Source organism: Balaenoptera physalus, assembly GCF_965194825.1.
Source record: "Balaenoptera physalus genome assembly, chromosome: 2".
In the NCBI taxonomy this organism is placed as follows: Eukaryota; Metazoa; Chordata; class Mammalia; order Artiodactyla; family Balaenopteridae; genus Balaenoptera; species Balaenoptera physalus.
Window position 1 is genome coordinate 163,901,630 of NC_138883.1, and position 26,942 is coordinate 163,928,571.

At 37.2% G+C, this 26,942-nt stretch overlaps 1 long non-coding RNA gene across 1 annotated transcript in view; it reads left to right on the forward strand.

Annotated features, from left to right (window-relative positions):
• The window catches only part of LOC309655070, a 448,619-nt gene extending 435,738 nt beyond the window's left edge, over positions 1–12,881 (forward strand). The window contains exon 2 of the long non-coding RNA XR_014260608.1: positions 11,326–12,881. This is a non-coding gene — a long non-coding RNA (uncharacterized lncRNA). The remainder of the gene's footprint in view (positions 1–11,325) is intronic.
• Positions 12,882–26,942: the final 14,061 nt, after the last annotated feature.

A 26,942-nucleotide genomic window follows, 5' to 3' on the forward strand; every position in this document is an offset into this window, starting at 1 on the left:
TGCGTTGCTGAATGCTCTTGTTATCAGGACAGAGGAATATCTTAAACATTAATAACCATCAGAGTTCTAGATTACCGGTTTTCCTCCCAGCAGTGAGAAAAACTCACGAAAATAGGATGAGGATGCACTGGGCAGTAGGCAATGATGAAAAAGGTGGGACTACTTCTGCTGAAAGTGGAAGGATGGACAAAAATAAATATACTAAACCTTCTAGAGCAAGAGCTCAACTGTGGATCTGGAAGATTCTGATATTCAGGGGTGTTGAATGAAAAATAGGTCTTTTATCGTATCAGCACATTCTTGCATTTTCTTTTCTTTTTTTTTCACTACTAGCTGTGCCTGCAGTTTCTTCTATTCAAAATGCAATTAATATGACTGAAACAGTAATAGCAGTAGAAACCATTTTACCCAGACTTAGATCCCTGTTCTGCATAAAATTTGGAAACTCCTAAATGTTTGTATCCAATTATGTAATATTATAAGCAATCTACTGTTATTAAAAGCTTAAAATCTATAGTCAAAACACAACTAAAATATCATATTATATATGCTTTATTTCAAATGAATCAACTGATAAAAACCTGCAAAGCAGCTATTAACATTAGATAATTGTCTGCATCTGAAAGTTAAATGCTCCAAGGTCCCACAAGGAACACTTGGCTGACAAGGTCATGCAAAAAGGGTCCTCCCTTTTGATTTGATATTCAAAAATATTTCATTAGACAGTAGTGACAATTTGAGTTTTTATCATTATAATGTTTTGATTTGGTGGTGACTTTTGTTGTATGGATTTGTATTGTTAGGAGGCCAAGCAAATTCACTTTTCAAAAATTGGGTGAGGAATAATAGTTTCTCCTTAATACAGAGTAGTTGTGTTTCGTTTTCTCTAATTTCTTGTTTCTACTCTTACCCCAGTATAGTCTATTTGCATATAACAACTAGAGTAATCTTCTCAATGTAAATAGGATTATGTCACCCTCTGCTTTAACTTTCCATTGGTTTGTATTTAAAATTTGAACTCCCTTACTCTTGTTCTGAAGCTGAAAAGAATGAACCCTTTCTCTCCAAGCTCATCTCATGACACTTTCCCACTGGCTCTTTCTAATCTCTGTTCTAATCATACAGACCATCTTTCAACTGCCTGCTTCAGTCCTATCTTAGATCTTTGTCATTGCTGTTCACACTGCCTTGAAAGCCCTGCTCCCTGGTTTTTGCATGACTGGCTGTTTAATCAGTCTCCACTCAAATGTTATCTCCCCAGTAAGGTCTTCCTTGCTTTCCAAACCTACAGGTAACTTTGATCCCAGTTAACATCACGTCGCCTGGCCTTTATTTTTAAATACTATTTTTCATTATCTGAAATTATCCTGTTCAATCCTCTGTTTAATTTTTGTTCTCCCTCCACAAGAATGTAATCTCCACAGAGAAGGGCCATTGTCTATCTCCCCACCCTACTCCCATACTTCCAGTCTGATAACAGTCTGGAGCTACATAAATATTTCTTGGATGAGTAAATGAATAAATTCTTTCTTCTTTTCTTGGTTGGTTAATTGATAACCCACAGATACTGCACAGTAGTAAAGAAGAGAGTTTGACAATTAGCGTCATCAACTCCTAGGAGATCAGGTTTCTCTGGCCTTTGACCTAAGAGTAGACCTTTGTGTCTAGAAAAAACAAATGCTGCTGGTTTATTCAGAGTATAGTCTCTTCAGATTAGTCAATCAGACAATACAAATCACTAATTAAATACAACATAATACAGTACAAATTAAAAAGAAGGCTATGAGGGGAGTTCCAGAGAGGTTGCAGGGTAGACCTGATACATAGATTAACCAAGAGAATCCTTATTCTCAATGTCAAGGCCTCAAGATAGAATGGGGAAAGGACATTGACAGAGGGCTTGGCAGTGACTCTTTGATGCTTTCTAGATGTACCAGGAAAACTGAGTTATGTGGGACACATAGCAAGAAAGCCAATCTCTGTGTTAAACCAGCAGTTAATCTACAGTAAGGGAAATTTTTCCACAAGAGAAAGTTGGGGAAGCAGTGGTAGAGCAATTCATAAAGGGTTAGAGAGTGAGTCTCTGTGTGTGTAGCCTAGGGGGTAAAACACAGCTAAAATAGATACTAAGGGCCTCCTGGAAGGGTGAAAAAGTTTCTAAAAATAAAGGTTGTGTGTAGAGGGAGAAAGAGGCTATCTCAAACTTGGTCCTTAATGATAATTATGGGTGAGAAATGGAATGCAGTGTTGGGGACTGGTTGTAGGGAAATGAAACTCCAGCCACTTTGAACAGTAGTTCATAGTCAAATGTTTTCTGTCCACTGGTCACCTTCTTAAGCCACTAAGCAGACATGGGGAGCATAAAACAGACGCACAATAACCTCCCTGGGCAACTGAACCCATTTCAAAAGCTGTGGGCAAGAGTTTTAACCAGGCGTCCACGGGTGAACTTCAGGAATATGTGAACTCCTGAAACCACGTACACGTTTGCAATTATCCCCTTTGTGTTTTTATTGCTAGGGAATTATTCGTAAGTTTTTCTTGTATTCTCAAAGGGATCTGAGATTTTTTAAAAAGCAGGATCCTCTGCTGGATGGCTTTGCCAATGCTACACTTTTTATGAGAAAACTCGCTCAGGTAGTAACAAGCAAGGGGATCCAAGGGGGCAAAATTGGAACTAAAAGCCTTTCTACAGTTTGGTAAAGGTAAAAGCCTTTCTACAGTCTAGGAGGGAGAGATCCTGCTATGCAGAAAATAACTATGGCTATCAGCAACTCTGAAAAGCAAGTTCTTGTTGCAGTGTGAATAAGACTGTATATAGACTTTGGCTGATAGACAAATGACTCCATGTCTTCGAAAATACTACGGAAAAAGCTATGCTTTGCATCTTCCTGGGGTGTAAAATTTGCTTTTGATTGACACTGTGATGGCAAACAATTTAAAGTAGAGAAGCAAAGACAAAAATGTCATCTTCGTGGGCAGATGCTACTATTAGAAGGTGAAAGTGTGATGGAAGTGCTTTTGAAAATGTGTTATTTCTCTGTGTTCTTTTATGCTACTGTAAGCCCAGGAAAAACAATTTTTTAAATTCTTACTCTTGTTTTAAAAAAGTCAATGGATGCTGACACTCACTGTAAGCACAAAAACATTGTGAATATGCATTTTGTGGTGGATACACAATGGTTTGCTAACAAAAGATTTGGGGGGCCTGTAACTACAATGACAGAACAACTACTTTTTGTGAAATACTACTGTGTGAAAACTCACAAGTGTTTATTGGAAATTCTTTCTAAAACATCCGATGCTTTCTGTCCTGGAGCTTTGGGCTCAAAATCTTTGAGTTATTGGGTAGAATGCATTGCTCTAGCCCAACATTACAAGTACCAAGACACTTTTGTGGCTCCTTAAATTCAGTTAGTGATTTTGGTATTTGCAGATGATGTGTTAATTTTAAAAAAATCATTAGGGAGGCTTTTAAATAAGCACTGCCACCTAGGCCTGAACAAGTTCATGTCTCTTAACCCAGGGAGTTGCCTATATCCTGGGAAAATCAGATTTCACAAATATAATGATGTTATCCTTTACTTACCCTGGAAAGATAAGATGGGAAACTAGCACACCCTATTCAATAACAGATAAGAAACACGTACTCTTTTCTTTTCTGAGAGCTATGTAACCTTTGGGTCAATTTGTGTGTTTAGAGAATTCTTCTTTTTGCACTTTGTGGGAATTTAAAAGGTATATATATATATATATATATATATATATATATATATATATATATATATATATATATATATATATATATACACACACACCAATGAGTTTATATCAAACAAAATGACCTATTTAAAATAGAAAAAAGAGAACTGGTTCCATTCATCTGACCCAGAAGAAGCTGAAAATCCTTGACACTGTTCTTTCCTACCAACTGTCTTCACTTCAGTTGAGTTTCTTTCAATTTCCCTGACACTCCTCCTCGAAGAGGGGCTGAAACCTATCAGCCCCCACACACCTTCAGATGTGCACCCCAGATTCTTTCTGGGAGACCTCTTGGGCTATTCACTCCAAGTTACTATCTGATAAGACAGGACTAACATCCAGAAGCCAACTGTCACTCAAACTCTGTCCACTCCGGCCAGCCTGGAGAGTATCCTAACAAAGGCAGATCTGTTCCCCCCTTCACTGGGGCATGCCACTCCCTGGCTCAGTGCATCTACAGCAAGCCTTTCCTGTGCTCTGACACTCAGTGGCCACTTGGCTTTTGCTGATCTTTAGGTGTCAAGATCTTGTCACCTTCTAGTCCCAAGTGTCTGCATCACCACGTCGTTCTCGGCTTCACTTTAGCTACTGATGCCTCCCAGAACCCAGGGAGCATTCAGAATGTGAAAAGTTTAGAAAGGTCGCCATAGAGCTAAATAATCTGATTTCCAAGGACTTTACTTTCTTACTTTCCAGTATTAATTTCTTTGAGGATTTTTGCTATTTTTTTCAAGATCATGTACGGCCAGTGGTGAGACTAACCTCCATTACTCACTTTCCAACAAACTGTAAACGTGAGCAGACATCAAAACTATTGCTTATCAGAGCCAAGGAGAGAAAGAGAGAGAGCTGTATGTATGCATTCACCCGCATACATACACCATCCATGAGAAATTGGTATCCAGAATTCTAGAATTTTCTAAAAATTGAGATATAATTGACAAATAACATTATATTAGCTACATGCATGCAACATAATGATTTGATATTTGTATATATTGTGAAATGATCACCACAATAAGTCTAGGTAACATCCACCAGCACACATAGTTACAATTTTTTTATGATGAGAACTTTTAAGATCTACTCTCTTAACAGCTCTCAAATATACAAAACAATATTAATGACTACAGTCACCATGCTGAACATTACATCCCCATGACTTATCTATTTATAACTGGAAGTTTGTACCTTTTGACCACCTTCACCCATTTCACTCACCCCTCATGCCAGAATTCTAGAATTTAAAGGCCCATTTTGCTTATGCCAAATAATTACTGTATCAGAAAGGTCTAGTTCCTTACTTATTATTGTTTTTTAATTAAAAAAATTTTTGGCCATGTCACGCGGCTTGCAGCATCTTATCTCCCAGACCAGGGATCGAACCTGGGTCACGGCAATGAAAGTGCTGAGTCCTAACCACTGGACCGCCAGGGAATTCCCCCTTTATGTATTTTTAAAATGAAAACTTCAGTTTAAACCATAATATCTTTAGTCATAACCTTACCTTCTTAGAACATTTTACTCTTAGAAAGCCATTCATTTATACATTACAAATCCAAAAATCCCATGAAATTACGTTGTTAGTTATGACGTTTTGGATAGATTTAGGGGAACTTTGTCAAACCAGAGATTGCTTTTCTAATACCATTCTCAAGGTGACTAAATTTATATACAGTTTTATATAGGAACTGTTTACCTCACATAGGGACAACGTGGGACAGAAGCCAGCTATCTAGTGACTCGGGTATCTATTTGAATCTGTCTAAATTTAATGTAGCAAATTCAAGACAAGAAATATTAAGTGATTCAGAATCCATTCAGATATTAAAATTCTAAAATAAAAATAAAAACCTTTACTTAAAAGATCTCAAGACATGAAATCCTATCAGTTATAATTTTCCCAGTGTTGATAGTGGGAGTAATTTAATCATATTTGGAAGCTGAAGTGACTCTTTCAGGCCACTAGGGAGTGAATTTTTTTGTAAACTAGAATTTTGCTGTGTATCTGAGTCAAGATTTGCTTACTCTGTGAGGGAACCCTCTGAAAAATATCTGAACAAGCTTCATGGACTTATTCTCTGTTTGGCTCCCCAAATCTGAAATTTTAATGATGATATTTGGAATCAGTCAGACAAAATATTCTCAAAAATAAGTGGACTCTCCTTCCATGGTGAGAATGTTGACCTGGAGTTTTGAGTAAACCACGTGGGACAGCGGTCTGGTTGGAGCGCTTACCTCTCTCTAAGAATTTGCAGGGTATGAAGTGTCCTGAGGAACCAGAGAATAGTAATCAGGCTAATATTTATCAATTGTTGTCATTCTGAAGGTTTTTAAGTGAAAAACTCACTAATCTTACAAAGTGCTTTATTATTAAGCCATTATAATTTTGTATTTCATAAATGTATAAGCATGCATACTGAAATTCTTTCTAATAGAAAATTAGTGTCTTTTGTCAACCAAGAAATGCAGAAGGCTGCAAACAAGAAAAGAGTTTATATGGGGTCTAATAATCACAGTTTGGGAGACACAGATTTGGGTAAAACCAGAAGACTGTTCTGCGGAAGAGAAAGTCAGGGGCTTATAGGAGCAAAAGCCGCAAGGTTGTTAGAGTTGTCTGGCAAGAATTATGACTGACTTTGATTCAAGAAAGGAAATATCTGTCCTTAGGGCATAGGCTATCACGAGTTATTTTAGGGTAAGCGTTCAAAAAATTTCTGGAACATTGGGCAGATGTTCTGGATGCCTGCATTAAGACAATAAGTGGTCAAAGTTCAGATTCCATCCAGGCTGAGACATGTGTAAGCTACACTCTCTCAATGCCTCCTGGCTCCACTTTAGACAGCTCTTAGCAATACCGACTCCATTTTTATTTTCCTTTCACACTTTTTAATCAGAAAATTGATGTCATTTATTATACCCAAGTGTCATTCTATTATTCCTTTCTGAGAAGCCCAGAAGTAACCTAATCAAAGAAAAGAGCATTACATGATAAAATGATAAATTTTATGTCTGTTTGATATGAAAGAAACTATGCCGTAAGCAGTAGGAAAAAATAATGCCTTTGTCTTTGAAGCAAAAATTTTAGAAATGATTCCCTTACCCCTAGTAAATTGAAAGATAACATCTCTTGATCAGAAAGAACCACTTCTGGGGGCCACTTTCCCTTTCTTTATCTCAGAGGATTTTTGTGAGGATAAAGTGTGCAAATGTAAAACTGTGTTTTCATTTTTTCAAAAAATGTTTACTGAACACTCATTTTATGAAAGCGTCAAATGGCTAGTCTAATTTATATAATGTCTAATCTGTAAAAGTGGTTTACATAACAATGTATTGTGTCTATTTTCTCCCACCTGACATGGTGTCTTTTTAAGTAGTACATACAACCATAGAGAGAAAAAAAGGAGCTAAGGAAGTGCTGACTATCTTTCTGTCTGTTAACTATGACCCCACTGTTTTCCATTCCCTTTGCTACCTGTTCCATGCAGTCTTGTCATTAGCCAAGCCCATTAAAAATTCCTGGGAGGGACTTCCCTGGTGGTCCAGTGGTTAAGAATCCACCTTCCAATGCAGGGGACGCAGGTTCCATCCTGGTCAGTGAAATAAGATCCCACAGGCCGAGGGGCAACTAAGCCCGTGCACCACAACTACAGAGCCCGTGCACTCTGGAGCCCGTGAGCCACAGCTGGAGAGAAGCCCTCGAGCCACAACTAGAGAGAAGCCCGCACACCGCAATGAAAGATCCCGTGTGCCGCAACTAAGACCCGATGCAGCCAAAAAAAAAAACCCCAACAATTCCTGGGAAATAAAAATAGAATCTGGGTAATACAACAAAGTCTAACCTTTTTTTCTCTTCCTTTGTGCTTAGTTTAGTTTCACTTGCTCATAGGGTGCTGTGTGCAGATGCTTTGCACCTAGCACTTCAGACCAGAGTTTATAACATGAAATGGCTGCGCCCAACACTTCAACTTGGTGGGCTGCGTGCAGAAGTGCTTTGCACGACACTCATTTCAAGATGGTGATGATGTGTGTGCAGAGATACTGCACCTGGCACTTCGATCTGGGGTGCCTCTCCCTAATGGACCAAGTTGGTCAGGAACCAACATGTCTAAGCTTCCCTGGGCCAGAGGCAGTCCTCTCTAACCTCCTGTAGGTTATTCTGACTGAGGAGGGACTACCTATCTTAAGCACAGGCTGTTTACAAACTCAAGGGGGACCCCCAGTTATATCAGAGTTCATGCCATTTGGATGCCTCCTATTTTGGACTTTTGAGGAATCCATTAACAGTTTGGTGCTAGTCCCAAATTTCCCAAACCAGAAATCCTATGTAATACAGCCTAGCCCAATACCTGCTGGGAGATGGAGAAAGCTGGCCCATCAGTAGGTGTCTAAATTACAACACCATTTTATAATTGGGCCTACTATGCCAGAGACAAAATAAATGGATGAAATTCCCCATGTTCAGATTTTTGTGGCCTTACAGCAGAACAAAGGCTTTCAGAAGGGGTGTGGGTTCTCCTCCACTGAGGTAACAGTAACACCAGTCCTTGACTGTCCCCTGAGGACTTTCTTGATCTCCTGCCTAACCCTCCTCCTACTGCTCCCTCCCTCCCTCCTTCCTCTATATAACCCGATTTGGGCCACAGGTCCGAGGCCCCCCCTCCATACCAGCCCCCTTCCCCAGAGCCCAGACCAGCAAGTATATGAAGTAGGATTAATTACCAGCCAGGGTCCAACAACCTGCCAGGAAAGGTATTCCCCTTGAGGCAGGTCCCCAGTGGAGAAGGATGGCTCATCCAGGTACACATCCCATTTACCACTTCTGATCTATATAACTGGAAAAGTCATAGTAAGGGGTTGAGGGAAGATCCAGAGGGGTTCCTGAATCTGATTAGGGGCACCTCTCAGACCCATGACCCCACCTGGGTTGACATCCAGAGCCTCCTCAATGTACCCCTAATGGGGGAAGAAAAGCCACCAAGAGGAAGCCGACAAAGAGAACAGAAACAATGCAGGTCATCCTGTTTTCAGACCAGGAGATCAAGCGGTTTCAGATTAACGAACCCAAACTGGGACCACCAAGACAATGGAGAAGGGGTGGAGACAGAGGCTGATAAAAATATGATCCCAAAGGGAATCCAGGCAGCTGGAAAGAAACCAGTTGGAATAAGATAAGGGAAGTCAATCGGGAGCCAATAGAAAACCCTTCGGCATTCCTGGAGCACCTCAGGGGATGCCTCTGAATCTATTCTACCGCTGACCCCGAGTCATTGGAAGGGAATGCAATCCTGAGGTCGTATTTCATTTCCTAAAGCACTTCTGACATTAGGCATAAACTTCAGAAACTAGAAATGGAACCAGATACCACTACCTTTCGCCTGTTGGGTGTTTAATAACCGAGATCTAGAGGAGGAAAGGTCAGAGGATCAAAAGGCCTGGAGGCAAACCCATCTCCGGGCTGTTGTTCTCCAGTTTCAACCGGTCAGCATGGGAATCTGGACTAACTGCCCACGGAGACTCTCAACTCTGCTGAGTGACCCCTGGCCCCCACTGAGGGACAGCAAGCCAAGGAAACTAGGACCCAATCGGTACATCATATGTAAGCAAGAGGGACACTGGAAGGGAGATTGTCCTTGCCACCCCCGAAGTGGGACAGAAACAGCAGATCCCGGCCACTACCCTCAAAGGCAGGTGGTCCAAATAGATGAAGAATGGCGGGGCAAGGGGCTCCGAAGTAGGCACTCTGATTGACCCTGGAGGAGCCCTGGTTGACACTGGACATAGCGGGAGAGCCTGTCAAATTCTTAGTCTACACTGGTGCCATTACTCCATTCTGAACACCAGATCCTGGCAAACTTGGTCACAAGAGTTGTAAAATTATGCAGCTATCAAGGAAGGCCCAAGAACGGGCGTTCATAGAGTCATTAGAATGCAAATTGGACGAATACACACTACTCACCCATTCCTTCCTGTATGTCCCTGAATGCCTTCTACCCCTGATAAGAAGAGATATCACATAAATTGGGGGCTACTATCCACCTAATGGGAGACAAGTTGGAGATTGGCATCCCTTTAGATAAAGGGCACAAGTGATAATGACTGAGGACAAACCTTCCCAGACAGAATAAGTCGATCTCCCCAGAGTAAATCCTGGGGTCTGGGCCCAGGGATGGGTGTAACAAGCTGGAAGAGCCAGTCCCTTGATAGTCCATGTAAAATCCAGACATACATGGCCCAATAGAAAACAGTACCCTATCCGGAGGCCTTGCTGGACATCGCCCCTGTTATACAGGACCTAATTGAGCAGGGCCTTATTAGACCAGGCCAATCAGCCTGTAATACCCCCATTCTCCCCATAAAGATACCCACTGGGGAATACTGGATGGTACAGGACCTCAGGACAGTAATGAAGCCACCAGGGATATACATCCAGTGGTCCCTAATCCCTACACCCTGCTGGCCACTCTACCATCCACCAGGACCTGATATTCTGTATTAGATTTAAAAGATGCCTTCCTCTGTATTCCATTAGCTTCAGAAATTTTGCTTTTGAGTGGCAGGACTCAAAAGTGCAACAAAAACAACAATGTTGCTGGACAGTCCTGCCCCAAGGGTGGGACAACTCATGGGAACCTCTCTCTGACTTGAAGCTTCTCTTCTGAAAAGCAACAAAAGTGTGACCAGGGAGATTCAGGTCCCGGCAGAGCACACTCGCCTACAGGCAGAAAACTGAGATACATGCTCTGTTAGGAAAAATTTGACACGTGACAATTATGCTCTTGCTAATATTTGGGCCAAGGATCTTAAACTGCTTGGTGTCCTTTGTCTCTAAATGGTTAGACATCTCTCTTTCCACTGTTCTCTTTAATTCCATTATAGCCTCCCTGGCCTTCTAGCTGTCTCCAACCTTACTAAGCTCATTCCTGGGTCAGGGATTTTGCTTTTTCACTTGCTATTTCTTGTAAGATGAAATGAGATGGCTTGTTCCTTCACTTCATATAAATCTCTGTTTCAGTGTCATCAGTTTAGAATGACCCAGCTTGACACCTTTTCCAAAATAGCATCTTCTTTCTCCAACCACTTTCTATCCCTCTAGTCTGCTTGAATTTTCTTCAGAGCACATACCAAAAACTAAAATTATTGTAACACACTACCTGTTTACATGTTTGTTGTTTGTCATGTCCACAATTGTATAAGGTCTGGGAGAGCTGTCTGAATCCCCAGCATCTAACACAGTGCCTGGCATGTAATACTGCCAGGAAATATTTGTTGGATAAGTAAGTGATAATTGTTTCCCTTATAGTATTCATCAAATATTACTTTCCTTTTATGTTTTTTCTTTGGCCTGGCCTTGTGACCTCTTCTCATCTGGAACCTGAAGGCATTAGATCAGTCAGTTGGTGTGGTCCATTATAACTTTAATATTAAGATTTCTAGGAGAATTCCCTGGTGGCCCAGTGGGTAGGACTCTGGGCTTTCATTGCCGAGGCCTGTGTTCAATCCCTGGTTGGGGAACTAGGGTCCCACAAGCCCCGCGGCACAGCCAAAATTTTAAAAAAAGAGATTTTGGGCTTCCCTGGTGGCACAGCGGTTGAGAATCTGCCTGCTAATGCAGGGGACACGGGTTCGAGCCCTGGTCTGGGAAGATCCCACATGCCGCGGAGCAACTGGGCCCATGAGCCACAACTACTGAGCCTGCGCGTCTGGAGCCTGTGCTCCGCAACAAGAGAGGCCGCGATAGTGAGAGGCCCGCGCACCGCGATGAAGAGTGGCCCCCACTTGCCGCAACTAAAGAAAGCCCTCGCACAGAAACGAAGACCCAACACAGCCATAAATAATAAATAAATAAATAAATAAATAAAGGGGAAAAGATGGTTCAATTAAAAAAAAAAAAAGCTCTGCCTATAGACTTTAAAAAAGAAAAAAAAAAAAAAAGAGATTTCTAGAGAAGGTACCTGTGATAATTTGGCGTTAATAAGCTGCCAGTTAAGTTCTGCATGCATGAAAATCAGTGCTTCCAATGGCCCGGAGTATAATAGCTGTTGAAAAGAAATATGGACTTTTTGCAAATTGATAAGAAAATACTAAAATTCTAATAAAGAACAGTCAAAAAAGAGAGACCAATAGACAATCTGAATAGGCCTATATCTATTAGAGAAATTAAATCAATAATTAATAACCCTCCAAAACAGAAAGTACCAGGCCAACACGGGCCCGCTGGTGAATTCTACCAAACATTTAAGGAAGCAATTATATCAATTATCTGCAAACTCTTTCAGAGGATAGAAGTAGAGGCACGACTTTGTAACTTATCCGATAAGGTCAGCATTATCCCAATACTACAATTAGAATAATTTCTGGAACCCTAATGTATAGCATGGTGACTATAATTAATAATGAGGTATTATATCCTTGAAATTCACTAGGAGAGTAGACCTCAAGTGTTTTTACCAAACACACAAAAAGGTAACTATATGAGGTGATAGATGTGTTAATTGTCTTGATTGTGGTAATCATTTCACAAAGTATATGTGTACCAAATTATCATATTGTACACCTTAAATATATACAATTTTTATTTGTTAATCTTACCTCAATAAAGCTGGGGAAAAATAATTGCCTTTAAGAAATATATTTTCCTGTAAATTTTGTTTTATCTTGTAATTTTCCCTCTCTTTCAACATTTTCTGCATATCATTTATAATATTAAAATTGGATTTAAATATAAAATGTAAAATTACTTTAGAAAATAACAGCTTTTAGATATTAGTTTTGATACTATATTCTTTTTCCATGGGTATTTCAAGTGTTTTTCAATGATAAGTTATTCATAACACAACCTTTTAAATATAAATACAACAGTTCATAAAATTCAGAGGTTTTGTTGAGGAGGGAGGGATATGTAATTGATACATGAAATGGACAAAGAGGAAAATTTTAAAATATTGATATTATTTTTAAAGTAGCGTGGTGGTGGGATAGATAAATTAGGAGTTTGGGATTAACAGATACACACTGCTATATATAAAATAGGTAACCAACAAGGAACACTGTATAGCACGGGGAGCTCTACTCAATATGTTGTAATAACCTGCAATGGAAAAGAATCTAAAAAAGAATATATATATATATATATATGTATATAAACAGAATCACTTTTCTGTACACCTGAAACTAACACAACATTGTAAATCAACTATATTTCAATAAAAACTAAAAAAAAAAAAGGTAGGGTGGTGGCTATATTGTGCCTATTTTAGTATTATTCTTTATACTGTATATATAGTACATTTGTATGTATTAAATATTTTATTATAAAAATTAAAAATATTCTGCCTTTATGTATGCTATTACACCTGCCTTATACAAGTTCCAAAGATGACAACATGCTCAGGCAGAGACTCATAAAAATACTTAAATATCAGGAATTTGTCAGTTCCTGAACACAATGAAGTCTAAGGTGTATAGTAATATAGTACCTTAAAGTAATATACAGCAATATAGTAGTATCTATATATATAATATAGATATATATAACATATAGTAATATAGTCCCTTTAAGTCCCATTTAAGAATAACATCCCATCCTTAACAACTGTAATAAAAGTGAGAGTAGTGAATGCTATCACATGGGGGTATTAAAAATGAAGATTTAAGGGACATTGTAAGTATATTAAAATTTTCTATATGACTGTGAAATATTTTTAAAAAGTTTAAATAAAGTGACCCTCGAGTTTAGCATTGATGTCTGAAGGAGAAATATACTTAAAGAACATGTCAGAACAACAGAAGCCTGAGACAATTTTTTTGTATGGGAAAAATCCTCATCGCTGTGCAGAAATCTCTAGAAATGTTATATTCTAGGGTTTCGGAAGCAGAGATGAAGCAATAAAAAATAAACTTTCTTTTGGGAGAAACGTGAGGTGAAAACTGATGAAGCAGGACTAGTGAGTGCCAAGGTTCAGCTGCATTTTTACCTCACATGCCCACCTGCATTCATATTTGACCAGGTCAGGAGGTAAACTGTGTTTGTCTGTTCATGCCTGGTAGACATTTATCTCCATGACAAACCCACTCAATGATGAAAGGACAAGAATAGTGCAAACAAGCCATTTCCAAATGTAAATCAGCTTTTCTATTTTACATAAGGCCCTGTCTGACAATTGACTAGATAATTCTGCTAATTATGTTAATAATTATATGTATTGTCAAAACTCCAGAAGTAGCAAAATTAAAACTACCAGATCAATAAAATAGTATTTAGTAAAAGTTTATTGTGCATGTAAGAACAGTTTTTGAACTGGGAGCTTTGAAATTCAAAACTGATATGAAGTTCAGGGGCATGGAGTTACAGGATGGCTTATAAAGTGAAAATGAGGAAGTCCATTAAACTGTACAATGATTGGTTATCACAGTAGGGGTCTCCATATGGCAGGAGACTGGTTAAAAGTGATTATCTTATACCGTTTTTAGGATGATGATTTAAGTTTCTTTCATGATTATCAGAGGTATTTGCAAGAAATAATCTAAGTTAAGTTTCACTTATGTTGAAATAAACTAGATTTAGTTTTGCTTATATGGCTTAAATGATTTTGTCTGGTGATTGTCAGAGGCAAGGGTTTGGGGGGGGTGAAATGGGTGAAGGGGCTCAAAAGGTAGAAACTTCCAGTTATAAAATAAATGTCATGAGTTTGTAACATACAGCATGGTGACTATAGTTAATAATATTGTCTTGCATATTTGAAAGTTGCTAAGAAAGTAGATTGTAAAAGTTGTCATCACAAAGCAAAAAAATTTTTGTAACTACCTATGGTGATGGATGTTAATTAGACTTATTGTGGTGATAATTTCACAATATATACAAATTTTGAATCATTATGTTGCAAACCTGAAACTAATATAATGTTATATGTCAATTATATCTCAGTAAAAATTTTAAAAATGTAACTTATCTCTCAAAAAATCAATAAACCTATTGTGATATCTTAAAAAATCACCCAGGTTTACATATATCACAAGTTAATTTCAAGTTAATGAATTATAGAAGGACTGATAAAAAATTTTTGAAAATCACCACTTGGTAACCACCACATTAATAATAATTTCAGGTGGGACTTCCCTGGTGGTCCAGTGGTTAGGACTCTGTGCTTTCACTGCCATAGCCCTGGAATCAATCCCTGGTGAGGGAACCAAGATCCCGCAAGCCATGCGGCGTGGCAAAAAAAAAAAAAGAAAAAAGAATTTCAGGTAATACTCATCAATGGGTGTAAAAACTAGTGGGTAAAAGTTTAATCAGAAGTAGGATTTTACACTGTCTCAAGGTATTCCCTACTCCCCCTCCACTCTCCCATCCCCCCCAAATATTTGTCTGCTCAGAGAATTTCCAAGTCTGATCTCCATTTTATATTTAAACGGTATTTAATTACTTACTAATTTATACAACACCATGTTCCACAAATAATAGGAAGCAACTCAATTATGATATTTACATAGTTCTTTATATTTAATGTGTTTTAACCGGTTTCATTCAGTTCTAACAATAAGTCTCTGAGACCAGCATTAACAGCCCATTTTTATAGCTAGAGGAACTGCAGATCACAAAGATTAATTGACTTGCTCAGTTGAGAGGTAGGTATTAACACTGTCTTCTTGTTGGTGGGAAAGTGAAGCTTAGAGCAAAGAAGGAAATTGCTAAAGAAGACATACTTAATTTGAGGTGTTATTAGGAGGTGGGATTTCAACTCAGATTTACTGACCTTAAAGACTGTCATTAACTGTTGTGGTATATTACCTCCTCAAAATGTTGCTTTTCTGATGGTTTTATCCAAAGAAAAAAGAGTCATTCAGTTGACTCCTATTTCCAAATACCATTTTATTTTAGAACATGGATGCAATTTAGAATTAATTTCAAATTCTTCTGACAATATGAGACAATCCATTTTTATTTCTAAAAGATTGGTCCATCCAGGGTATTCTCCTTCTGTTTTCTCCTATAATTTTTACCCAGTAAATTCTAATAGAAAGTTAACCTTGGTAGGAAAACATTTATTGTTTAATCTGCGGAGAAACCTAAGTCAATGTAGTTGATTTTTAAGAAAGATCAAAATAGTGTGTTAACCTTTCCTGTTCATCTTGTGCCCTCAGCAAATATGTTTTCAACCTAACAAAATAGAATCGATTGCCTGTGACTCAATTTCTTTCACCATTAAAGTGCAATTAGTTTCCAATTACATTATAGAGGTTGAAATAAGAATATAAGAAGTGACAAGGGAAAATTAACACTGGATACTATCTCTTTTTAAATCCAGACTTCATTTACTTGTGAGGATAAGCCCAAGGTTGCTTTGGGAGACATGTTCTGAGAGCTCTTTACCATGCATATAGATAAAGTAAATACTTCAGTGAACTGTCTGCTCTTTGCTGAATACTAAAAAGCAATAAAATATTACTCTTCTGACGGCTGTCTGTCCTGGTTGCAGGATTTTGAGACTCTAGGGATCAGGTATGAACCTGGTACCATGCAGGTCAGTTTGTCTCCTCCAGGGGTCGCTGGAACCTAGCCTCTCTCTACAGTTCTTTCTATGTCTGGGGGTGGGATTGGTGGTCCTTGAGACGTTACACAAACTGCTATGTATCTTCTGTGTTTCAATTGATGTCAGGGATGTCACACTTCTGAAGTGCTTACCTAAGGAGCCCCCTAAGAATCTGAAGCCTGGAGCTTGTGCCAGTCAAGCATTTCTCCACAGCTCAGTTGCCGATGTTATCTATGCAAGATGCCTCCATGTGGTTACCTGAGACCAGCCGCTGAGATGGCTTGACTTCTGTCTCCTGCAGTAGGTGATGACGGCTTTACGTTTTCACATTCTCACTGTGCTGTGGGAACTCCTTTTAGGATGTAAAACTGATCCCCCACCACCAGTGTGTGTCTTTGAATGATTCTGATGATCCCCAGATGTGGTTGAGAACCTTCTATCTTGCATCAGCCCCTCTTCCCTGAAATCTGGTCCCTTTTTTCCTTATATTTCTGGCCAACCACCTCCCTAGGATTCTGTCACCAGATGAGACACAGGTCTTGTCAAAGCTTTTACAACACATAGGTGACAAGCTTTGCACTTACTAATGTATAACATAGACTTCTGTAAGTAGGTTGTGGAGAATTAAATTGGGAATTTCTATAATAATTAGAGAAAATTAAAAATTAATTATAAAAAATGAAGCATTAATTAAAAATTGGAAATGGACAAAAAATATAGCACTTAAACTTAAGGGTGGCATACAAACTTCCAGTTATAAGATAAATAAGTCCTGGGGAGGTAGTGTACAGCATGGTGACTGTAGCTAAAAATACTGTATTACATATTTGAAAGCTGCTAAGAGAGTAGATCTTAAAATTTCTCATTACAGGTAAAAAAAATTTGTAACTATATATGGTGATGCATGTTAACCAGACTTATTGCAGTGATCATTTTATAATATACACAAATATTGAATCATTATGTTATACACCTGAAATTAATATGTTATATGTCAAATATAACTCAAAAAAAAATAAAATAAACTTAAGGGTGACAAAGATAGCATTCAACAAGCATTTCTTTAAAACCAAGTAGTTTAGGTTTATGCCTACGTACGTCAAAACTCTGAATGGCTCACATATAATGTTGTCTTGAACTAAGAATGTATTAATAGCGTGCAACTTTGGCCTAATGATTGGGAAATGGATACACAGTGTGAGAGCCCAGTTGTCAATAAGACCTTCATGAGCTTTTGAAGAAGTGTTGTGCTCAGTATTGACTTTGCTTTTGGAATCTAGGGCACAGCTGAATTGCTTAGTGCCAGTGGCTGACTGTCTCATCTGGAGTAATCTGTCTCACAATCTTTCTTAGCCCAACAGATATTTCAATATCACACATTCACACCAGATATCTACTCTCTTCTCTTCTTTCTACTGTTTCCTTGAAGAGAAGTGATAGTTCAACAAAATGAGAAATTGAAAACAAAATAGCAAACTTTACTTTCTAAAACAGTCGTGTAGAACTAAGGTTACAGTTTCATATGAGATAACTTGTCCATATACCAAACTTTGGAACCCTTGTTATATACCCATAAATGGCCTAATTTAGCATTGAAAAATAATAGTTTTTATCTATTCCTCTTCCTCAGTAGAAGGACATTTGAGTTGTTTCCAGTTTTTGGTGATTATGAATAAAGCTGCTATAAACATTTTTATACTGCTTTTAATGTGAATCTAAGTTTTTGTTTCACTTGGATAAATATCGCTGGGTTGTACAGTAAATGTGCATTTAACTTTAATGGAACTGCCACATTGTTTTCTAAATTGGGTGGGTGTACATTTTGTATTCCCACTAGGAATTGAGGAGAGTTACATTTGCTCTGCATATTTCTGATCACTTGTTATTGTTAATTTAAAAAATCATAGCCATTCTATAGGTGTTTAGTGGTATTGCATTATGGTTTTAATTTTCATTTCCCTGATAACTAATGATGTTGAGAATCTTTTCATGTGCTTATTGCCAACCATATATCTTATGTGGTGCAGTAGCTGTTCAAGTCTTTTGCCCATTAAATAATTTTTAAATATTATTGTGCTTTAGGAGCCCTTTATATACTCTGCATACAAGTCCTTTGTCAGATATGTTATTTGCAAATATTTCTTCTTAGTCCATGCCTTGTCTTTTTAATATCTTAAACGTGTCTTTCAAGGAGTGGAAGTTCTTTTTTATGTGGTTATAAGTTTTTAAATTGAGGTGCAATTTACATGCAGTATTATATTAGTTTCATGTGTACAACATGGTGATTCGACATTTATATACATTGTGAAATGATCACTACAATAAGTCTAGATACCATCTGTCACCATAGAAAGTTAAAACAATATTATTGACTGTGTTCTCCATGCTGTACATTACATCCTGGCTTATCTATCTTAAAACTGGAAGTTTGTACCTCTTGATCCCCTTAGATAGCAGAAGTTCTTAATTTTGAAGTCTAACTCATCACATTTTTTCCTTTATGAATTGGAATTTTGGTTTCACATATAATGGAGTATAATTCAACAATAAAGGAAACAAACTAACCGATATACATAAAAATGTGCCTGAATCTCCTATACATTAAGTGAAAGAAGTCAAATTTGAAAGGCTACATACTGTTTGATTCCATTTACTTGATGTTTTGAGAAAGACAAAACTCAAAAGACAAAAAATAGATCAGTAGTTACCAGGGGCTGGGGGTGCAGGGAGAATTCACTACAAAGAGGGAAGGGGAATTTGGGGGTGGTGGTAATGGAACTGTTCTATACCTGATTGTGCAAATTGCGTAACTATATGTGCTTGTCAAAACTCACAGAGCTGTTCACTAAAAAGGGTGGTTTTACTGTGTGTAGATTATGCCTTAATTATTTAAAAAGCAATAGTTTTACTTAGTTGTCCCCTTACTGCAACTCACTTCCTTTAGAAGCCTTCATTAACAATGGTCAAAAAGTGGAAACAACATAAGTGTCTATCAATGAATAAAAAATATATGGTATACCTATGCAACTGAATATTACTCAGACATAAAAAAGAATGAACCACTGATTCACATTACAACATGGATCAACCTCAAAATCATTATGCTAAGTTAAAGCATCCAGATACGAAAATACATGTTGTATGATTCCATTCATGTAAAAAAGAATAGAAAATGCTATATTAGAAAAAATATATATCAGTAGTTATCAGGTGCTACTGGTGGAGGGTGGGATATACTGCAAAAGGGCTTGAGGAAACTTCTGGGGTGATAGAAATGTTCTGTAGTTTGGTTGTGGCAGTTGTTTTACAGTTGTGCTAATCTATAAAAACCCACTGAGTTGGGTTTTTATTAAATGTATACAGTTCATTTTAAATACATTCTACATCAATAAATGTGATTAATAAATGTGATTTAAATTGGGTTTCAAATTCTAACAGCTAATTTTTCTTAGCAGACAGATCTTCCTCGACTTATGATGGGGTTACAACCTGAGAAGCCCATGATAAGTTGAAAATATCCTAAATTGAAGTGCATTTAATATGCTTAACTTACCAAACATCATAGTTTAACCTAGCATCCCTTAATAATGCTCAAACACTTATATTAGCCAACAGTTGGGCAAAATCATCTAACACAAAACTTACTGAATATCTCATGTAATTTATTGAAAACTCTACTGAAAGTGAAAAAAAGAATGATTGCACAGGTACAGAATGGTTGTCAGTGTATTGGTTGTTCACCCTTGTGACCTCATGACTGGGAGGTGCTGCTCACTGCCACTGCCCAGCATCACAAGGGAGTATTGTATCACATATCGCTAGCCCAGGAAAAGATTAAAATTCAAAAAAGTATGGTTTCTACTGAATGTGGATTGCTTTCACACCATTGTAAAGTCAAAGAATCATAAATCAAATCATCATCAACTGGGAACTCTCTATACATGTAATTCTACTGTCTTTTGGGTTCCATTGTTATAGATGATAATCAGCTGTCAATGTAATTATTAGTAATTATGATTCTCTTTAGGGTAATCTGTCTTTTTTTCCCCCTCTGATTGTATTAAAGGCTCCTTTTTTTTTTTCTTTGATTTTTGGTAGTTTCATTGTGATGTGGATTTCTCTTTATTTTGCTTGATATTTGAGGCTTTTTGATTCTGTGGTGAGGGGTCTCCCATAAATTTTAGAAAGCTGAAGTCATTATTTCTTCAAATATTTTCTTTACTTCATTCTCTTTCTCCTCTCCTTCTATTAAACTCTTTTATTTGGGCATTATTTTTTATTCCTGCACCTTTAAAACCATGGAAACCAAAGCTTAAAATTCCTAAGCTCAGAAATTGGCTTCCTTCAAGGAATAATCTGTTTTAAGTTCTTAGTACCTAGCTGGGTTTCTGCCCTCACTTAATTTTTGGCATCTGAATATTCCTTACTTTCTTGCTGGACTTAGGCATTTGAAAAGATTTTAAAATATATTTTACTTATCATTTTAACTTGTTTTGAATTAGAAGATCAGTTATGGAACCCAGTTTCTACTGTCAGAAGATGGAACTGCATGGTACAGATGACGTCATTGGAAAAATTTATCATGATATATCCATTAATATTTAAATTCTTGTTTAACAATTATCCCTTAATCACTACATAGCTCAGGGTCTAAAGATGTTTTCATAAGCTGAAAGAGACTTTATAAACACAAAACACATCAGAAAATCCTGAAGAAATTTTGCTTTAGTGGTATTGAATAATCTGAGGTCTGTTTCCAATGAGATTGCAATGAAACCAAAGACGTAAATTGAACAAGAGCTTATATTGCAAAGGGTGCACTGTTTCTTAACAGTTCACATTAGAAATTGTATCTGTATTTCAAAATGATCTCAAAATTACACGAAGCAAAATTTGGTAGCTGTGAAGAAGATCTTCTGAGACAGGGCAATATTAAAAGAAAAAGGAACAATTCATTTCTCTAGGTTGGTGAAATAATATTTCAGAAATGACAGAACTTATTGATAGAAAGTTTTAACTCTATTATTATTAAACTATGACAATTTAAACCTGTATTCAATAGAGAAGTTATTCTCAATATTTAGGAATTTGATACCTAGTCATTTCATAGTCATTTTACTTTATTTTATAGAACCTTTGAATTTCAGATATTGTGGTGGTGTTAATCAAGTTTGAGCTTCAGTATTCCTAATGTGCATTGGCCACCATGCTATCTTCTGCTTATGTAAGACAATTTTAGCTGTTTCCCAAATCTCCCAGGGGAATAACTGTACTTATAGGTTGTCAAATTGATCATGCACACACATACATACATAAGCATATATATCAATGAAATATGCATTGTTGATTTTTAGCTCTGAAAGATTTATTTAAGCATTTTAATGAACTAATTTAGATGTCTGTGTTATTTTGTTACTGTTATCAATGTCCTAAATATATTTGTTTGATATATTTTAATGAAGAAGGAGATTTTTAAATTATACCTTATTATGTATCATTCTGGAGGACATTCTTACTTTTTTTGAATAAAACTTTTCTAAGTTGTCACTTCTTGCAATGCACATTAAAGTTTGTTAGTTGTGCATTTGTATTTCAGATGCATGATAATTTTATATAAGGCTCTATTTCTGAACAAAGTATTATTTTAATAAGCATTCCTTTATATCTCTAAACAGAAAATAGTATGGAAGACTGAGAGCGGTATTTGATATCATAGAAGGAGGGTAAATTTTGAGATTTGAGTCAAGCTCTGCTGTTCACCAGATATGTAGCCCCAGAAAAACATTGCATCTCTACAAATTTCAAATAGCTTAAATGTAAAATAAGTTGAATATTACCCAGGGTTGTTATTTATATTGATTAAGTAAAATATATGTGATGACTGCAACACAGGTACTCAAAAAATTAGCTTTTCTATTTTTGGGTCAATTCTGCTCATTAGCTCAAGTTTATTTAATTTGTGGGGAAAGAACTAATGGAGTCTACAACTTATGCTTAAAGCTGTAAAAAAGACTTTATGGTTACAGCCTTAGTGGCACTTTTCTAGAGGTTCATGGTAGGAATGGTAACTTGAGTATCTCTCTCCATTCCATTTACTCTCATTGTGTGACAATCAAGGACCAGTTGTGAACAATGAGGAAAGCAACCACCTTAGCTGAGAGGAGGCACTGTATCACTTTTTTGTCAAAGAAAGTTTTTAGATGAAGGAATGCATCTATTTTTGTATTTTGAAAACCTCTGCCCCTGCAAGATGTCATGTTAGGCACTTACATAATTATGTTAAAATGACAGTTCTTATCTCCAAGAAATTTGAAGACACACAATTGGGACAGATGTTAAACTGAAGGCAGCACACAACGAATTCTCAAGAACTTATTATTTTTAGTATTTCTTAAGCCCCACTGAGATAAATGATTTCTATGGAGGATTGTCTGAAGCAACTCATTCTTCTCTGTGAACTAAGCCAGAGCATCAAAGAGCTATGGAGTGGTCCATATTATTTTGGTTTCCTTACAAAATTCCTTTTAAATTTCTCTTGCATATGCCCTCCCATAAATTACATTATAGGATGCATATATTTTTTCATTTATTGTAAGCAGTTGGGAAAGCAGCTGAAGATATCATCTACTACATCACTGAGTGGCCCTTGTAAGGAAGATCCAAGGCACATATAGGGAATTATAGACTTAAAAATTATTCCTTTGTTGGCCATCAGGAAGTTCTAGAATTAATATGTGGCCCAATTTTTATAACTTTAGAACCTATTAACATCCATAACTATATACTAATGTTTAGTCTTATAGTTCAGGTTTATCTTATAGTTTTCTGACCTTGTTTTATATTCACTTGTTTATATTGGGTTGACCAAAAAGTTCATTTGGTTAATGAATACGTTTTTCAATAAAGTTCTTGGTGAAAATGAAAAATGTGTCTTATTTTTATTTAAAACCGAATGAAATTTTTGGCCAACCCAATATTTTATTTTATTAAATTAAGCTGTCAGTTTGTCAGTACTTGTCAGTGCTTCATATCCTTTGTGTCTTGGTATATATGTAAGTAGATAATTCCTCTAAATAATATTTCTCTTATTATCAACTTTCTGGAAATGCTAGTTCACTTTTGTATTAATTCCCTAGGAATATCTTAGTTTAAAATTCAGTGTTGTGGGCTTCCCTGGTGGCGCAGTGGTTGAGAATCTGCCTGCCAATGCAGGGGACACGGGTTCGAGCCCTGGTCTGGGAAGATCCCACATACCGCGGAGCAACTAGGCCCGTGTGCCACACTACTGAGCCTGTGCTCTGGCGCCCATGAGCCACAACTGCTGAGCCCACGTGCCACAACTACTGAAGCCCATGCACCTGGGGCCTGTGCTCTGCAACAAGAGAGACCACCACAGTGAGAACCCCATGCACTGCAACGAAGAGTAGCCCCCGCTCACCGCAACTAGAGAAAAGCCCTCGTGCAGCAATGAAGACCCAACGCAGCCAAAAATAAATAAATAAATAAAATTAAAAAAAAAAAAAAAAAATTCAGTGTTGTATTTTCAACATATTGAGGAGAATTAAGGAGAAAGAAAATGGGAAGTGTGCAAAGATTGGAAAGCTTAATAATGGTAGTTATCACAGAAGACAGAGCTATGCATGAAATAATTACTCACTCATGTAAAATTCAAACTATTCTTTATATAATAGTTTCAAATAGTCAGGCTTTTAAGAAAAAACAGCCTTTTTTCCAAAATAAAAATATACATCACAAAAAAGACTATTTATGAGGTTATACATCATAATGCTTAAAACTGAGTACTTTGTGCATTCTCAAGCTTCTCTCCCCACCAGAAAGTAACCCCTCCTACCATTTAGATAATAAAAATATGTCTTGCTGCTGGGGATTGGTGAAAGTACCATTTAATTTAAAAATAGCTTTTTAGGTGAATTTCATTTTATCACTTCCCTTAAGCATAATTCTGGACTCCTGTGTCCCTCATGCCATTCTTTCATCTTTCCCATTGCTTGAAGCAAATTTATAGCTATTATTTAGAATCATCCAAAATTTATTAATATTTATTCATTTTTATTGTGTATCAGGTACTGTGCTAAACAGTAAAAAGATGACAAAAATATTCTTAAGTGATCTATCATTGGCTCTTGCTGCAGTTAATTACTCTGCCATCTTTGAAACGCTTTGTTTTTCATTCTGTCTTGGATCCCTCCTACCTCACTCTCTTTCTTTTCCAATTTACTCCCTGGTATTTCTTATTTCCCTGTGGTTTGAAATTGGAATGTCCCAGAGCTCTGTCCTTGGCCCTTTTCTCCATCTACACAAACAAACTTGGAGATATATATGGTCTTGTGGTTTAAATATCATATAATAATAATAAATATTGTTATCTTGTGGTTTAAATATGTGCTATATATTATGTGGTTTAAACATCTCAGCCCAGACCTTGCCCCTAAACTTCAATCTTATGTGTCTAACAGTCTAGACAACATTTGTACTTGGATCTCAAACTTTACATTTCCTCAACTGAGCTCTTGATTTTCCCCAAAGCCTGGTCCTTTCTGTCTTCTCCACCTCAGAGAGATGTAATTCCACCCTCCTAGTTGCTCAGGCCAAAAATCTTGGAGTCACCTTTGACTAGTGTCTTAAGCTCCCATCCCCAATACAATCTCTCAGTATTGTATGAACCAATGGGGCTCATTTTCAAGATATATTAAGGTTCTGACTGCTTCTATCACTGTTACCACTCTATCCAAGCCATCATCATATTTTACTTAGATTACTGCAATAGCCTCCTGTGTTAGTCATGGCATTAACTGCTGTAACAACTCCAAAATCTCAGTGGCTTAATGCAACAAATGTTGATTACTTGCTCACATGACAGTGAGTGGGTGAAGGGGCGCTGACCTACATGGTCATTCAGGGACCCAGGATTCCTCCATCTTTCTCTAGGACATGAAATTCTCCACTGGATTCTCTGCACGTGGCAGAGAATGTGGACAATGTGTGAGTTTTCTTGCCAGGCCTGGATGCTGCATCCATCACTTCTGACTGCTTCGCATGGCTGGAAGTCAGTCATATGGTCTTATCTAATTGCAAGAGAAGCTAAGAAATTGCATTGAATGTGAATACAGGGAGGAAATAAAATTATTTGGTGAACACACAGCAGTCACAGTGAGCTCGTTAAAATGTAAGAATCAAATTGCTTTATTGCTGTAAATTTTCCAATGGCTTAACTTCTCATTCGGAAAAACAGCTGACTCTGTACAAGGGGTTAAGGGGTCCTACATGATCTGGCTACCATTACCTCTTTCACTTTATTTCTATTACTTTTTATTTTCACTCCTCTCCAGTCATTCTGACTTCTTTGATGGTCCTCAAATGTGCATGATCTACCTCAGGGCTTTTGTACTTGCTATTTCTTCTGCCTCCAGTAAGTTTCCTCTAAATATCTGCATGGCATTCTGCCTTATCATCTTTGTATCTTGGTTCAAATATTGCTTTCTCAGTGAGTCCATTCCTGCTCACCCAAATTAAAATTGCAACCATCAACACCAGTACTCCTTACCTTGCTTCTTTGCTTAATTTTCTTTTCATAGCTCTTATCACTTTCTATTGTACTATTTTTGTTTCTTATCTCTCTTCAGACTAGAATATAAGCTCCATTAGGATAGGGATCTCATTTGTTGTGTTCACTGCTATATCCTCATCTCCAGGAGTAGTGCCTGGCATTTAGTAGGTACTGAATAATAATTATAATAAATATAATTATGTTAAAAATAATTATGATAATAATAATAATGATTTCTTGAATGAATGAATTCTCCATTTCCAAGGACTTTAAAATCAAGCTAGGAAGACAGACAGATAACTATATTATCTCACTACAAGACACAGATACCAAGAGTTTTGGAAACAAAGAAAACTCTGATTTATTCTGCCTGGAAGTCTGGAGGCTTCACAATGAGGACAATGTTAGACCTGGGCATTGAAGAATGAATAGGTGTTTTCAGGTCTTAAGGGGCATTCTAGGAAAAAAAATAGCACAAACAAAGGCTTGGAAGCAGGAGTATTGTGACACTTGGGAAACAACTGAGGAATCGGAGGGGTCTGGAGTTGGATATGCGTGTGTGTATTTAAAACGGGGATATTAGACTAAAATGTTAGGTTTGTCTAAAAGTGTTTAGTACTGTAACACATTTGGATTTTACTCTGTTGGCAGGGGAGAAACTTGGCAGTCTTTAGTAGAAGTATGATGAATCCTGGTGTGCATGTATGAAAGGTAAACTTGGTGAACTGTGTAGAAGACTGAGGGTAAGTGGCAGGGAACTTAGTGAGAGACTATTCATGAGAGAGCAAATGAATAGCTGATCTAAAACATTCATCAAGGGCTCATATGGACAAATCTACTCAGTCACAAGGATAGCATCTAAATTGTTTGCCTATCTCTAAATGGCAAGGGAGAGAGGTCTGCGTAAATGTGGTTAACCCTTTAGACCAGAGCGATTGTTAGGAATATTGGCTTTGTTAAACCTAAGCATTCTATACCTTCATCTATGTGAAAACTGCTTCTAATGTTTTTCATGGCCATTACAGCAAGGGTCTCAAAGCCTGAATCTCAAGCATCTTCTTGTGAAGATATTTTGTGAG